We start from the raw sequence: 16175 nt of genomic DNA on the forward strand, positions 1-16175 counted from the left end.
ATTGTTGTGTTGATATAGGAGGTTGTGGCCAAGTACTGCACCAGGGTGGCCAATCCTGCTCTGGTGAGGGAGTGCGCTACTGGTCCTGGTCACCGGGATCAGGCCACACTCCAGGCCTGTTTTTGCAATTTTATAAACACGCGGATTTTTATTTTTTTTTAACCGGTGGAAAATTGCGCGGCACCGGGATTTGAACCACGGACGCCACTACTGCACTCCTGCAATCGCTAATTAATATAATGCGCATCAAACTGAACAAGCTGCAAACACCAGCAGCTCGAAGTGCTCTGCAAATACAGGATGCACTAAATCCAGTGCTTGCTAGCATCCGGTTACGAATCTTTCGTCTCGTCTGCATGCGGTGCGAGCACGAAAGTAATCATCTACATCTGCACGGACTTTACATATGTCGCTAACGCGGTAGAGCCTCATGACGACAACTAATATGTCTGCCTGAATGTCCAAAAGAAAGATGTGTCATTTACACTAATTGGAGTCTACCTGTCCCCAGCGGGTCACTTTGACGGCGAATGACTCAAGAAAATATTATTAACGAACAATGGCCCCTGGGTAATCACAGGTGACTTCCACGCGCATCACCAGCTACGGGGAAGCGCTAATATTGACTCCAGAGGCAGGAGTATCGCCTCCTTTCTTGCCGACCATGGCTTGTGCTGTGTGAATGACGGCAGCCCTACATTTCTGCGAGGCACGACCTATAGTAGCTGCTTGGACTTAACTTTGGTCTCACGGTGCTATGCCTCGAGCGTCCAATGGTTTACGGACACTGAAACAGATGGAAGCGACCATATTCCAACATACATAAAGATTAGAGGAGTTGAGGAATGCTCTTCTACTGTCTTGCGTACAGTTGATTGGACAAAGTTTAAGAAGGATGTGGAGAACTCATGTTGGGAAGGCCTTTCACAAACTGTCGAAGATGCAATCGCAGAGGCATTGAAAGCATCCATCTGCTCGCTTACAAGGTCAGCAAGGCGAACAGACTTGGACATGGAACTGGAGAGGCTGCGTGCGGCACGCCGACAGGTGGAGAGGAGGTATCGGCGCACGAAGTGCGTCTTGGATCTGAGAGCTTCACGACGCATACAAAAGAAAGTCCAGCTTCGTATGGATAAATTGGCAGACAAGCGATGGAAAACTTTGTCAGTCGCTTGATCCAAAGAAATCACTCTCGCGCATATGGAGAACGGTTAGGGGTCTTCGCTCATCTCCGAATCAAAGGTAGCCCTTTGCTGCTCTGGCCCTCTACCAACTCCGCTCGCAACTTCAAATGGCTGAAGAGTTCTGTGCACGGGTTGCTGGGTCCGTGGCCATCATTACTGACGTCACACTGAATGACATCCCTGAGGCACGTGTACCAGAAATGAACGTTTTATTTTCACACGAAGAGCTCGATGCTGCGTTGGCTACCTGCAGGCGTTCTTCGTCACCAGGACCTGATGGCGTCACGTATGCAGCCCTATGCCACCTTGGATATGACGCACGTGATGAGCTGCTCAACTACTACAATGAGTCTTGGCAGAACTGCGCCGTTCCTAAACAATGGAAATCGAGCAGCTTGATCCCTATTCTGAAACCTAGAAAGTCGCCGCTTGAGCTCTCATCATATTGTCCGATTGCGCTTTCGAGCTGCGTCGGCAAAGTGACGGAAAGAATGATTCTTGCTCGCTTGGAATGGTACCTAGAGTGATTTAACGTCTATCCGGAGGCCATGGCGGGCTTTCGCCGAGGTCGCTCGTCCATCGACAACGTCATTGACATCGTGACCTTGGTCCAAAATAAAAAAAAAGCTTCAAGCGCCTATCAATCGCCCTTTTTCTAAATATAAAAGGAGCATACGACAACGTCGCCCATGAGGCCATACTGAACTCACTTGAGGCTGTTGGAGTTGGTAGCCGGATGTATCAATGAACTCGAGACTATTTGACTGAGAGGTGCTATTTTTTACAGACCGAAGACGGCCCAACTTCAGAACATTACATCTGCCGTGGTGTGCCGCAAGGTGGAGTGTTGAGCCCCATTTTGTTCAACCTCGTCTTGGTAGGACTAGCTGTTTACCTACCGCGGACAGTTCACGTCTCAATATACGCCGACGACATTTGCATCTGGGCCTCTGCCGTGACTCGAGCCAGGCTTCAGCGGGCAGCAACCATGACAGCGTCTTATCTCTGTGAACAAGGCCTCAGTGTGTCTACTGAAAAGTGCGCATTGGTCGGCTTTACGCACAAACAAATGTCATCGTACCCTGTTTCACTCAATTGTCAAGCTGTATCCTATGCTAAGACCCATCGCTTTCTCGGTGTCATCATTGACCGCTACCTCTCGTGGAGCCCTCACTGCGTCTATCTGAAGAAGAAATTAGTTGCCATTGCTCAGGTCTTCAAATTTCTCTGCAGGAAAAACTGGGGTACACCAGTTCATTCTATAATGCAGCTCTACAGGGTACTGTTTCTCGGATTCCTACGTTACAGTCTACCAGTGTTGTCAAAAGCATGCAAGAAAAACTTTCACGCTTTGGAGAGCATAAAAGGTAAAGCCCTACGCACGTGTTTAGGGCTGCCTCGGTGCACCTCAACAGCAGCAACAATTGCCATCGCTGGGGACCATATGATCCAGACACACGTAGCTGTCGACTCTCTCAGAGCGCACATTCGCCATCTGTCAAGGATCCCTGACCATCATTTGGCCTCCCTACCAGCCGAGAGACCTCAAGCAACCTCTTCAAAATTTATTAGCGCTCTTCAAGAGTGCATACCGTCATCTTTTACACCGGCGGCGAGGCCTTCACCTCCCCTACGGTGCCTGCGACAGCTTAAGTGAATTTCGCTATTCCTGGAATTACAAACAAGTCCAATCATCCATCGCCGGTTCTGAAGAAATTTACGCTCCTATTACTGCACCAGACCTATCATGACCACACACATATATATACCGATTGTTCGACCTCACCTACTAGCTCAACTGCCGCATTCGTCGTTCCAGCTAAGCAGGTTACAGTTAGATTCAAATTGTCACACATGACTACATATACGTTGGCAGAACTTGCAGCTCTCCATGCCGCTATGATGTACGTCACCAAAGAGCCAACAGAGAAATGGGTCGTATTTTGTGACTCTAAGGCAGCCCTTCAAAGCATCAAGTCTGCATTACGTCACAGAACATACGAGCAGATGATATCTGACATCAGGGAAGTGCACAACCATGCTCTGGAAAGAGGGCACACCATTATATTTCAATGGATTCCTGCTCACTGTGGTATCGTCGGCAACAACCTAGCTGACCAGGCTGCCCGGTCCGCGCACGAAGATACCCAGACGCGTTCGACACCTTTGGCGAGGTCGGACGCTGCCAGGGAACTTCGCCTACATGCACGCAAAAAGTCACAAGATGTCTGGAGTTCAAGTGCCTTCAATTGCCGGTTATATAAACTGGACCCCACGGCTACAACTGCCATCCAGCCTTTCCCGCTGCGAAACAACCTTGATTTGCCGCTTGTGGCTGGGAGTGGCATTCACGAACGCATACTCCTGTCGTTTGGGAATGGGCGAGAGCCCGATGTCCGACTCCTGTGGGTGCGGAGAAATCATGGAGCACCTATTGTGTACCTGCCCTCGCTACGATGTACAACGCCTGTCTCTGCGGTCAACTTTACACTGACTGGACTTAAGACCGTTCACCGCGTCAAAGATACTCTGACCGTGGCCACACCCGCCACTGGCACGAAAAGCGATTCGTGCACTAGTACAGTACTTGAAGTGCACCGGCTTAAGAGACCGTTTATAGTGTCCCTGTGTACAGTGTCCCTCCCACACGCACTCAGGGCTCATTCTCTCCGTTTTTCCTCTTTCTATTCCCCTTCCCCCCCCACCCCCGAGTGTATGGTAGAAAACCGTGTGGTCTTCTGGTTGACCTCCCTGCCTTCCCTGTCCTTTCTTTCTCTTCTCTTCACTTCCCTCATTCACTTCTTCTTATCCTTCACCAACCTTTGAATAAACAGTGCAGGTTTCGCGCTAGAAATCGGCTCTTCCTTGCCTGGTCGCCATGGTCTACCGGACGCCTGCAGCCCGCCGAAAATGCCACGCTACCCAATAGTAACGCCGGTCGGGCTTCGAGAAACAGGCGTCCCAACCGGGCCCTGTTTTCCAAGGGCAAGTTTTTGTAAGAACGCTCGCACATAATTGTAAGTAGTAAGCATACGAAACCAATAGATAATGAAGGAAACTAAGGCATAGGCGAAATTATTTGTAGGCTTAAAGGTGTAAAAATGAGAAGCTAAAGAAAAATGGAAGTAAAAACAACTTGCTGTCCGTGAAAGCCGAAGTCACAACCTCCGCCTTATGCGCGCATTGCAGTAACAATTGTGCCATAGTGACGGCAGTTCATGCATTCTTGGGTATTTATTTGGGAGTAAGTGTGAAAGACCTAACCCAAGCAGTGCTAACGATCGCGACACTTCAACCGAAAAACCGGAAACAAAGGTTGCATTGCTGATTTTGTTCCTGCATTGCTTCAATGGTTTGTCGCTGTTTTACGAATGATATTTATCATTTGCGATACTTTGTTCAGCAGTTGGAGAACAGTAACTCGATTTTGACAGTCTGTTTTGCGAAATATTTAGGTAGTTTTGATATCCAACAATACTGAATTGTTCATTTTCGAATACGCATGAAATATTAGACACAATCTATTGATGTTGCAAACTTCGAATATTCACCCACCCTATAGTATATACACCAGTAAAGCTAGAGCCCTCTATACCCTGCATGTAAATTCACTGTTTTCCTTCAGCTGCAAGGAAATTAGACCAACATGAAAAGTATAGGTGAATAATTTACTTCACATTAGCTTCTATTAGAGTGCTTCAAAACACCTACATTCTTAAAATCCAATTCACAGTTATAGCGAGAATTTTAGTGACTTTTCTGTCTCACTTTAGTGACACGCTTCAGAAAATATTGGCAACACTAGTTACTGTAATGGTTTATAATGTGCGATTGAAAATCAGATCTGTCAATGACAAAGATAACTTTTACTGACGCATTTTTCAGCCCATTTTATTGCAATGACAACGCAGCAGGTCTTTACAGTACGCGCCACCTGGGCCCGCTGTCAGTATGCTCCGTCCAGTAATGAACGTGAACATCGGCATAACCTCCAATGAATATTTTACAATAAATCAACATGTCATTAACGCCTTAAATAAAAATCGTGCCATTGTTTATTGCTCTGCGGCCGCTTGGCATCTAGCTCACGTAAATTCCGCACGCGCTGCGTGCCGGTTCACTCCGCTCCCCTTGGCAGAAGACTTCCGTGTCAGGATTTGCAGTAAAGCGTACGAAAAACTAACATGTACTGTGGAAGTAAAAGGGGCAAATTATATGCAGGTTTGAGATAGTGCAACTTCCGTTACTGGCGTGGCGTCTATGCCAACAGCGTAGCGGCGGCAAAGTGATCCTGGCAGCACGTACTGCAAAGATCCCTTTCCAAATCGCAACCTCTCTCTCTCTCTCTTTCTGTATATATATATATATATATATATTGTTACGTGAGGAAAGACACCGACGAAAGATGCTATTTACACGCATAGGGAACAGAAGGTCCAAAGGGTAGGGAATAAGTGGCGGCGTAAGTCCGAGGAAGTGGTGGCCATCGGTTGCGGCAGTGACGGGCGACGTGGCCGATGCGACAGCAGTGGAAGTAGATCGGCCTGTCATCAGAGATACGCCATTCTGACGGGTTGCGGCGAGATGTGGCAGAAAAGGACTGCCGCGGAAGATGAGGGCTGCTAGATAGCTGGGGAACGCTGGGTGGAGACGTGGAACACACGGTGTTCAGACCCATGTTTTGAAATTCTTGTCTGACGACGGCCTGAATCATCGCAATGGTGGTTGCTGGCGGATCGGGAGACGTCGTGGAGAAGGCTGGCGCACAGGCGGCCTCGAGTTCGCGGCGAACAATACGGGTCGTCACCCGTATTGTTGTCGTCACAGGTGGTAGTCTGACGCGGTCGACCCTCACATGTCGACGTAGCAGCAGTGTTGGGTAGCCGCGCAATGTGGTGTGAGATACGGCGGCTCTTAGCCTGTTCAAGGCGAAGGCATTCTTTTATAATGGCGTCGATAGTCGAGACGTTGCCGAAAACAAGCAAATTGAAAGCGTCGTCGGCGATGCCTTTTAGCACATGTGCCACTTTATCTGCTTCGGACATATTGTCGTCAGCTTTACTGCATAGAGCAAAGACGTCGAGTATGTAGGTAACGTATGGCTCTGTAGATGACTGAACACGAGACGCAAGAGCCTTTCTCGCGGCAGCCTTGCGCCCAATGGGGTCACCGAACAGTTCCCGTTGCTTTTCTTTAAAACTGTCCCAAGTGTTTATCTCGTCGTCATGCGTTTGGTGCCACACGCGTGGGGTGCCGCCGAGATAAAAGATGACATTGGCGAGCATATTGAAAAATTGAAAACACCCGTGTACTAGGTCCACGTGCACGTTAAAGAACCCAACGTGGTCCAAATTATTCCCGAGTCCCTCCCTACGGCGTGCCTCATAATCAGATTGTCGTTTTGGTACTTAAAATTCCATAAAGAATTTTTTGACAGCTTTGCTGCAAAAAGTTCTAGAAGTAATATAGTAGCTTCACCAGCGATAGAAGCATACTGATGGAAGGAGAAAATTGAGAACTTGTCATGAAGTATTATTTCCAAGATAAATTTGGAACACTTAGGACAGTATAAAGGTTCGCAGGGTCGTGTTGTTATCCCTAAGATGACTCGAAAGCGAAAGCCCAAGTGCCGATGCATTAAAGACGGACACATGACGTACACATATCCTTTAATTCGCTTAGTCTACTGCGCTTATTCTTCCCTCTAAATTCAATCAATCAATCAAAAAACTTTATTCCATCCACAAATATGTTCTTTTGTGGAAGGCGAGGGCTCGAAAAAAAGTGCATCTATCCAATTGAGAAGCTTCGAGCCCCCGTTTACAAGGCATACAGTGAGAGCGTGGAAATACAAAAATGTGTGTACACCTTGAACAATCATAATTCCCTAACACATTCATGTCAATAAATTCATTGATGCCTTATACAATTGTAACAGTGCAAAAAAATAATAATAATTCGGAAATCTGGAAAAAATTGTACATAATATGTAGCTTTCACACAAAAGAAATGGATCAATCTTTCGCAACAAAAAATGCCTTGATTGCGCGATTCCCAGTTGTTTCTAATTGCATTCTGTATTGAAGAAGTTCGTTTAGCAGCTTCGGAAGCGTGTGACGAAGCATTTGTTTTGTTAACGTAAGGCGTGTAAAGGGTATTTTCCAGATGTCATCACTGCGTGAATTATAAGACCTTGTAAGTGGTGTCAACTCTGAAAGTGTACGTAGAAGACCGTCTGAATCATATTTATATTTTCTGGTTAGACTTAGAGGGTACATTATGCACAGTTAATAGATTGTATTTTATAAATAGAGCTTTTGTGTGCGCACTTTTTCAACGCATGCAATGTGATGAAGTGCGTTCTTTTGTAATATAAGCAACTGGTTCAGGTTTGTCAGCGTGGTTGTGCCCCATACTAGACAGCAATAATTTAAACGTGAAAGAAATAGTGCGTTATAAATATGAAGTTTGACAGCTGTTGGTAAGTGGAACATGAATTTCGCCAGAATTCCTACTGCCTTTGCAATCTGCGTAGCAACGCGGTTAACATGGATGTCCCAAGACATATGCTTTTGGAAAACTACACCAAGTGATTTTACTGAGTCAACAATTTCTATACGTGAATTCCCTAACATTAGATTCAAAGTGGGTGTTGGAGGGGACTGTCGAGGTGTAAAGATAATAGCTTTTGTTTTATCTATGTCAATTTCAAGCGAATTTATTATGCTCCACTTGTGTAAATCGCGTCGAGCTTCATTAATATTACCTTGAAGAATTTCATAATGATGACTACGAAAAAAAATTGTTCATCGTAATTCATCGTAATTCGCTCACTCATCCTTCTTAATTCCAAAGGTCCAGGGTTCGAGTGCTTTAACTAACTGTATCTTAATTACCTGTTCCTTAATTAACTTCGCCTTATTTACCACCAGAGGTGGTGAGTACGACTCCCAGCAAAGGTCATGGGTTCCAGTGCCTAAAGTATATCTTGATTAACTGTGCCTGAGTTAACGTCGGCTTCATTAACACCAAGCGTCATGGGTTCGAGTGCCCTAATTAACTATCTAAATTAACTTCACCTTCATTAGCACCAAAGGTCATCGATACGACTCCCACGATGGGTTGCGGGTTCGCATCCATAATTAACACCAAAGTCGTGGGTTCGAAGGTTGGAGTTCAACTTTTTGCACTTTTCGTGTCGTCGACGCGTTTTTCTCAAGGTCGACTGACTGATGAGACATATAAGGCTTCCACCATAATAAAATAGATATTGGTCTATAGTGTTTATATACATCCTTTTCCTTCTTTGTGAAGTGGCTTTACTAGTGTAGTTCTTAGATATTAAGGGATAGACTTATTGTCTAAAAAGAAAGCGCCTCAAAGTTTATTTGGTGCATGCGCGCTGAAACGCTAGCAAGACCGGGCAGTTTGTTCTGTCTGAAGCTGAAGATAATCCTACGTAGTTCATGTTACGCTTGCTTTGGCAGGAAGGTGCAGGCAGATACAAATTTTTGGAGCGCGCTGTCCAGAGTATACCCGTAAGCTACTCCATCAGAAGGACAACCACTGTGACGGTCAAATATATTAATGGTTGTTGTGGGGTCGTTCGAAAACGAATCAGTAGCAGAGCTTAGATCGGCTTTACCTCGAAGGCAATTTATTAAAGACCACGTCTTTACCTGGTTTATCACGGCTACATTAAACTGTTGAAAGGAAACAATACTGTCGTTTTGCTGATCTTATTTAATAAGGGCGAATGCCTTTGAAAGCGAAAGCTTTACTGGCCGCGAACTTGTGATTTCACCGTGGCCGTGCTCCGAGGAGGCACATGACGTCACACCGCGTTCCTCGTCACACCGCGTTCCTACACCGCGTTGAAACGTTCTTCTCGTTCATAGGAGACTTTTCTTTGCTTGAAAAACGAATAACATTGCCTACACTGAGCGACTTGTCTTATCTAATTGGCTGAAAAGAGGTGAGGAGCACGCTCAAGTGGAGAGGGATTCGATGAGGCCGAGCTAGTGCACTGAAAATCGATAACTGGATGAAGAGAGTGGTGCCGGCGTCTGCGATTGGTCTGCTTTCCCTTACTTAGCTTGCGGTGGCTCGTCGAGAATCGCGGCGGCATTCAACGGAAGCTTAACAATGTTGCTAAAACGGATCCTCAGCAAAAAAGAGTTGGCAGAACGAGGTCCTAAGCCTGCCGAAAGTGCTCGAAAACGTTTCACAGCCAACAAAAAGTTTCATTATACGCAAATAAGCCCATGCTCTCCTGCAGGTACGCGTAGGGAGTGCCTCAGCGATCGGTGGCAGCCATCTTTTATTCCTTTTGGAATGGGGCAGCTTGCAGCTATTCAGAAGAAACTTCAGCTTTGTTCGGCATATTAATGTATCTTTAACGTGTACACGTCACTTTAACGCGGCGAGTTTTCGCGGTGTTGTGACGTCGCGTGACAGGCAGGTGAAGTGGGTGCAGCCCGAAAACTTTTCACGAATAGTCGAGGGCTAATGGCGAAAAGGCGTCGAATCAAAAATAACAATCTTTCTTTCGTTCGGTCAAATCATACATAAATTCGGTCAAATCATACATAAACAGTGCGTACACGCCATATCAGATAGGGAGTTATCGCGGTTTTCGTGACGTCGCGTGAAAGGCAAACGAAGTGAGGGTGGTCCAAAAAAGTTTTTGACCAACCGCGGAGGGCTGATTTCAGAATTGGAATAGAAAAGTTTGGGATTGCTTTACGTTATAGCACCCCAGGTTGCATGTCGTCATGGATCGGAATGGACAGGCCTTGTGGTATGTAGGTGGTGTTGGCTGCGCGTGCCTGCCGGCCTCGGCGGCCGCCGCTGCTTTCTCGGGCTCTCGTAGCGCAGGTGGCATGCGGCGTTGGCACTGCAGGCTGCTACTGCTTGCAAGCTTGGGCAGCACGTACCACTATGGTACATTACTCGCAGCGCAAAATCCGAAGGACCGCGCACCGGCGTTGCATTGAACATTGACGCTTTCGCAATCACAACTCATCAGAAGTACTGGGATTTTTTTTTTGAAACTGAAAATCAGAGGCTCGTGGCAGGTGCTTGCCATTACGTTATACCATCTTTTCAGCGTCTGTTAGCGTGTTGATCCACATCGGGGCCGAAGGTTTATCTTTCCTTGTGAAAAATTTTGCCGCATTTACCACAGGCGAATAGGTACCGTTTTTTTTTTCTTCGGCTACAGGCCTCACTCGCCAGAACAATTCTCGATTTTGCTTGGTTATATTTTCATCGAAAAAGAATTTTGGCAGCTCATTGGAGCGATAAAGCTCTCGAAGCTTGCCGCGAGCCTCGAATCGCCATTCCTTAGTGGTCACAGGTGTCAAGCGCACCTTCGCGTCACGTTTTCTTTGTAAGCAATGAACAGTTGCCACTTCTGATAAGGGGAAGTCCGCTAATCCCAGTTCTGCGGCGAACTGCCCGAGCATCTCCTTCAAGTTTTCGTATTCGTCTTGTGGAAGGCCGTGAATTATCAAATTACCATTGCGGTTATATTGTTCACGGTCACCTTGAACATCGTGCAGACGCTGAAGCTGCTCTGCCTGCATTTGCACTGTGGACAATAAAACGGCTATCTCAGATTGCTTTCATTGTTGTTGTTGTTTTTTTTGCGTATGACAGATAGATAGATAGAAACTTTATTGTGATGGAAAAGATTTGAAGGAGGGGTGGTCGGAGCCTCTGACCTGGCTATTTAAGGACTTTTGTCCTGCCAGGTCGGAGCGGCCGAGCTGTGCCTCCCACTGCTCCATTGTCTTACTGGTATTTGGCCTATGAGGGTGCTTAGTGCACTCCCAGGTTATATGTATTAGGGTAGGTATACCACCACACCAAGGACAGTTGGCCCTATAACGAGTGGGATACATGGCATTTTGCAATATTAAATGGGGGAATAGCCTGGTCTGTATTTTACGCCAGTCGGCGGCCTCTTCCCCGTCAAGTTGTGGGTGAGGCGGCGGGTAATTTCTGCGGACTCCGCGCTGATGAGCAAAGATGTCTTTGGCATTTAAATTGGTGGAATTTTGTGAGGGATAGTGCGGGTGGTTGGGGTTAGAAGAGGACGCCGTCGCTCGGTTAGTGAACCCTCGAGCTAACGCGCTAGCCTTTTCGTTCCCCTGTACCCCCGCGTGGCCCGGGCACCAGAGTAGGCGATGATGGTGGTTGAAGGATTTGGGGATTATCGCGAGGCTAGCCGCAGTCATGTGCCCCTTGAGAAACATGCGACATGTCTCCTAGGAGTCCGTGACCACGACCGAGTACCTTTGCGAACGCTCCGCGTGAGCGAGTGCGATCGCCACTGCTAATATTTCAGCCGAGGTGGGGGATACCGCCGTGGCCGACGCGATAATTTGCTGTTGGCTGATCGCGTTCACGATACCCCATTTATCTGATAGAGCAGGCCGTACCTCTCCCTCCTTCGATGAGATCCAAAATTACAGTAGCCCCAATTCCAAAGAATATGCATCCCGAGTACAACAAAGAAAGGCGCAAAGCACGCGCACAACACATTCAATCAGCGTACTCTAATAACCGTAGGTACAACACGTACTACACGGACGCAGCTGTGTATGCAGAGGCGACCGGGCAGCGTTTTTGCATATGAAGTCTTGCATCATTTAGCTGAGTGATAGCCGAGTCCGACTTATTCAACATAAATGTCACCGCTTCCTCCAATGGGTCAATGGGCTCAGTAACTTCTGAAAATTCTTCTTTGAGGTCTAGAAGAGCACTGCAATACGATAGCGCACGAGCATGGTCACGTGGTTTTATTTCATATTTCGCGGGCTTTCTTTAAACTCCGAAAAAAAAAGAATCACCGCTCAGCATGTACGTTGCAACAAAAAATTGGATCTGTCGCTTCTGAATTCCCTCTACAAGGCAACGAAACGCACTTGGCCCATGAGTGAAGATCAAAAATTTCGCAAAAGTAATTTTAGTTAATTAACTAATTAAGCGGTATATAGAGAAATACTCTAATGACCGCCACACTACGGAAAATCATATTCCGTTGGTTTCATTCAGCTGTGGGTAACAACTTTCTTTAAAGCCTTGGTTTAAGTTACATGAAATACCCTGCATACATCAACAAACGGAAGTACAGATTTTATGCGATGACGGTTTATCATCTTTTAAAAGGGTATTATGATTTCTGCAAATAAGTTATGAAATGATTCGAGTGCTGCTCGGAAAGTCGGTAAATGTTTTTCAAATACGTAGTACGTTAATTTCGTGTGAATTTTTGTTGCAGGCACGCAGAATCCTGGCCAAAGGGTTGTTTGCGACGCCAAAAAGTATGATAAAGAAATGTGATCAGGTATACATACCCTAGGTATTTTCCGCAGAATTCTTATACTGACGTAATCGGATGTTTCTGCGCACTGAATTAGCCCATTTGCAAGCTTGAAGAAAAAGGTTAAGTCAGCCTTCGTGTATCTACAGTCTAGGTCTTCTAGACCGATCGAAGACTGAGAGCGAGGCTGTTGTAATAGTAAGAATGATGACAATATCTAAACACTTGAGCACGTGCACACAATACGACCACAAAGCGACAACAGCAATCACGAGTCACTTTGGATAAAATTGTGTCCGCGTTTTTTCTTAAATGACAACAAAGAAGTAGTTTATGGCAGGGAAAGGTGTCCTTCAAGGCGAGCCAACTTGTCATGGTCCAGTTATTATGCCTAGAGAGAATGGTTGGCCGGGGCCCTATGTTTAGTTGCCGTTTCCTTTTTGGGCATGTAGGAGACAGTCCTGCAACACGTGCAGTCGTCATCAATATGAAAGCGAACAAAGTTATCTTCTTTTAAATGACGATAACTCGTTAAGCGTTCTAATCTGAGAAGTTTGCGCATAACGATGTTTAACTGAAGACTTTTTCAGAGGACATGTGCGTTTGTCCCTTACGGGTGTTTGAGAAATTTTAGGTGTTCCCTAAAAAAAAAAGAAGACGAGTTCTTGATCAGCTGCTATTCCTGCTTCGCTTTGATTTTTCTGTTAAATTTGCGCGTACCGACCCCTCCGCGGAAGGTGCAGTATCAAAAGCAAAGACGGACCTTTCGACCCCCCTGCCGCGAAAGCTGGTAGCTGGCCTCCAAGCTGGAAGTCGGTCTGCTGCGCCCGGCCATCTTAACGTGACTCTGCCAAAATCATCGAGCTGCTCGGGTGGAAACGGCATGGAATCCGACTGTGGATATACCAAGGACACTAACCACCGGTTGAAGAGGAAGCTTCGTAGGACTTAAAGCGTTAGTGAGCTAAACTACAATAAGCTGCTCTCTCAGCAAGCCTGCACAATCGCCTACATTCCCGTCGCTGCTACAGGTAACCTCGATTCCCTCAATAGGCAAACTTTCACTGCCTATCTCGAGAGGCAGATTCCAGCGCAAATCGAAGAGATCCGTATTAATTCCAGAAGAAACATACTTACTGTTGATGTGCATATATGAACCCTCCTCGACAGTTTGAAACCTGTAACTCCGCTCGCAATATACTTACTTGTCCGCTCATTCATCGTGCATGGAGTCAGCAGCACCGTCGGTGTGATCTATGATGTGAATACAGATATTGACAAGGGCGATCTACCAACTCTAATCTTCTCAACTGTCCATATCACATACATACACCATTTTGGATGGTGGAGGGGCAGAAGGCTAATTTTTGAGGGCGACAACTTAGCAAACAGATGTAAAAGTGGGATATGTGAGACGTCCTATCCATTCATACGTCTCTAGGCCATTTCAGTGCCGTAAATGTCAGAAAATCAGGCACTTGAGTGCTTTGTGTGCGAGCAAGACATGCCCCTGCCATGGTGGTGATCCTGATGAGTCGGCGTGAGATGGGTCTAACTTCAAGTGCCCCTAACTGCGATGGGCCGCACGAGGCAACGTCGAAGGACTGTGCAGAATTAAAGACTGAAATGTCCGTGCTAAGGAAAATGGTGCGAGATCGCTCAACACCCAGAGAAGCGGCTACCAAAGTACACCCACAAGAGGCACTCATGTAATCGCAGGAGCAAGTCAGCATCAACAACAGGGCAGTACTCTGAGCTGGCCTTCCCTCCCATCTCGGAGTACAGAACTGCAACCGGAACGCCAGCCTGAACGTGAACCTTCGTCGTCGCGGATGGGCAAATCAAGGCAATTCTTACACATTTGGTTAGTTGCTTGCGAAGGCTGGTTATAGGAGTCAAGACGCCCGTTGCCAAGGCTGCGGTGCTGATTCGCAACGCACTAAAACCGGTACTTGCTGCTTTATAAAAGCTAGCAAACACCATGGCATCATTAACTTCAATGTGATCACTGTAGGATAGGATGAGCCGCTACATAATATTTCAGTGGAACGCACGACGTCTACGAGGTCGCCTCGGATATTTTAAACAGCGAGTGCTCAAGTATGGATTTTCAGCTATTCTGATATGCGAGCTAAGCATGACATCGACGTTTAGACTCTGTTGATACGAATGATTCCCGTGTGAGACAAGCGGAAATCTTATCAAAGTTGCACTATGCGTGCGATGTGACCTCAAGTATTTGTTAGGCCAAGCTCTGGTGCACAACAGCAACGAGTACGTTTCTATAACACTCAAGCTAAAGCGCCGCGCAATCTCGACCATCGGTGGCTATACTGAACGACGGCTCACCAACATTTTTTCGTGGTAAAACGTACAGAAGCTGTCTCGATTTAGCTTTCGCTTCACGATGCCTTTCGTCTTCTGCTGCCTGGTGCACAGTTGCTAAAACGTATGACAGTGATCACCTACCTACTTATATACAATTGAGATAGTTCACCACACACAGAAGTTCTCATGCACGACACACTGACTGGGATGCTTTTCAAAACATGCTGGAAAAGTCTTGCGACTGTATTATTTATCCGAAAGAGATTGAAGAGGGCATTACAGCAGCAATGCACGCAACAACATGCATCATCCCAACATTAAATTCCAGAACATCAGTTAAAGTTATATATGAAGAGCTGCTGGAAGTCCGACGTCGTACTGAGATGAAATACAGGCGAAGTAAATCGATATCAGACTTGAGGACGTCACGCCGTGTGCAAATGAAAAATCAAAGATACTTAGACAAGCTCAACAGCTAACGCTGGAACTCCTTTTGTACCAGCCTGGACCCACGAAAACCGTTCTCCACGGTATGGCATGTTGTACAAGCCCTGCCATCTTCTCCACAACAATTACGTCATTTCCGAGCTTTGGCTATCATCCAGATGCGCAGTGAGATGGTGATCGCGAAAGATTTCTGCTTACACCTCTCCGGAAATACAACCGTGGTAGCTTGATTGCTCAGGTGCGCTCCTCGAACGATAGACGATCGCCTTGACCTTACATTTACGCTTCAAGAGCAACGTGCCGCGATTTCTTATTCAATACACTCAAGTTCGCCTGGGCCTGATGGCATTACTTAATCTACCCTGCCTCATCTAGGCGCTTGAGCGGCTTCTGGCTTTATATAATCTCTCTTGGGCCTCAGGGAATGTGCCTGCACACTGGAAGACAAGCAAGATCGTGGCATTATTGAAACTAGGCAAGACGCACCATGCTATGCTTTCCTACATATCTGTGGCGCTTGCCAATTGTATAGGAAAAGCCATAGAACCCATGGTTTTGACGCGCCTAAAGTGTTTTTTTTTAAGCTCAATATATCCAGACGCGATGACACGTGTCTGAAAGGGTAGGTCGTCAATCGACATCGTTATTAACCTAGTAACGATTGTTGAACATCAGAAACGTCGCCGTCGATGGGCAGCTGCTGTCTTTCTTATATCAAAGGTGCTTTTGACAGTGTTCTACATGATGCAATTTTTAATGCCTTTGAAGGATCTGACATTGGTGACCGTCTGCATTAGGGGATAGCCAGCTATCTTCAAGTTAGACCGATATTCATGGCAGCTCTAGACGGTGATACAAGGAACCATTCCGTCTATCGTGGGGTGCCG

Source organism: Dermacentor andersoni, chromosome 5 (genome assembly GCF_023375885.2).
Source record: "Dermacentor andersoni chromosome 5, qqDerAnde1_hic_scaffold, whole genome shotgun sequence".
Lineage (NCBI taxonomy): Eukaryota > Metazoa > Arthropoda > Arachnida > Ixodida > Ixodidae > Dermacentor > Dermacentor andersoni.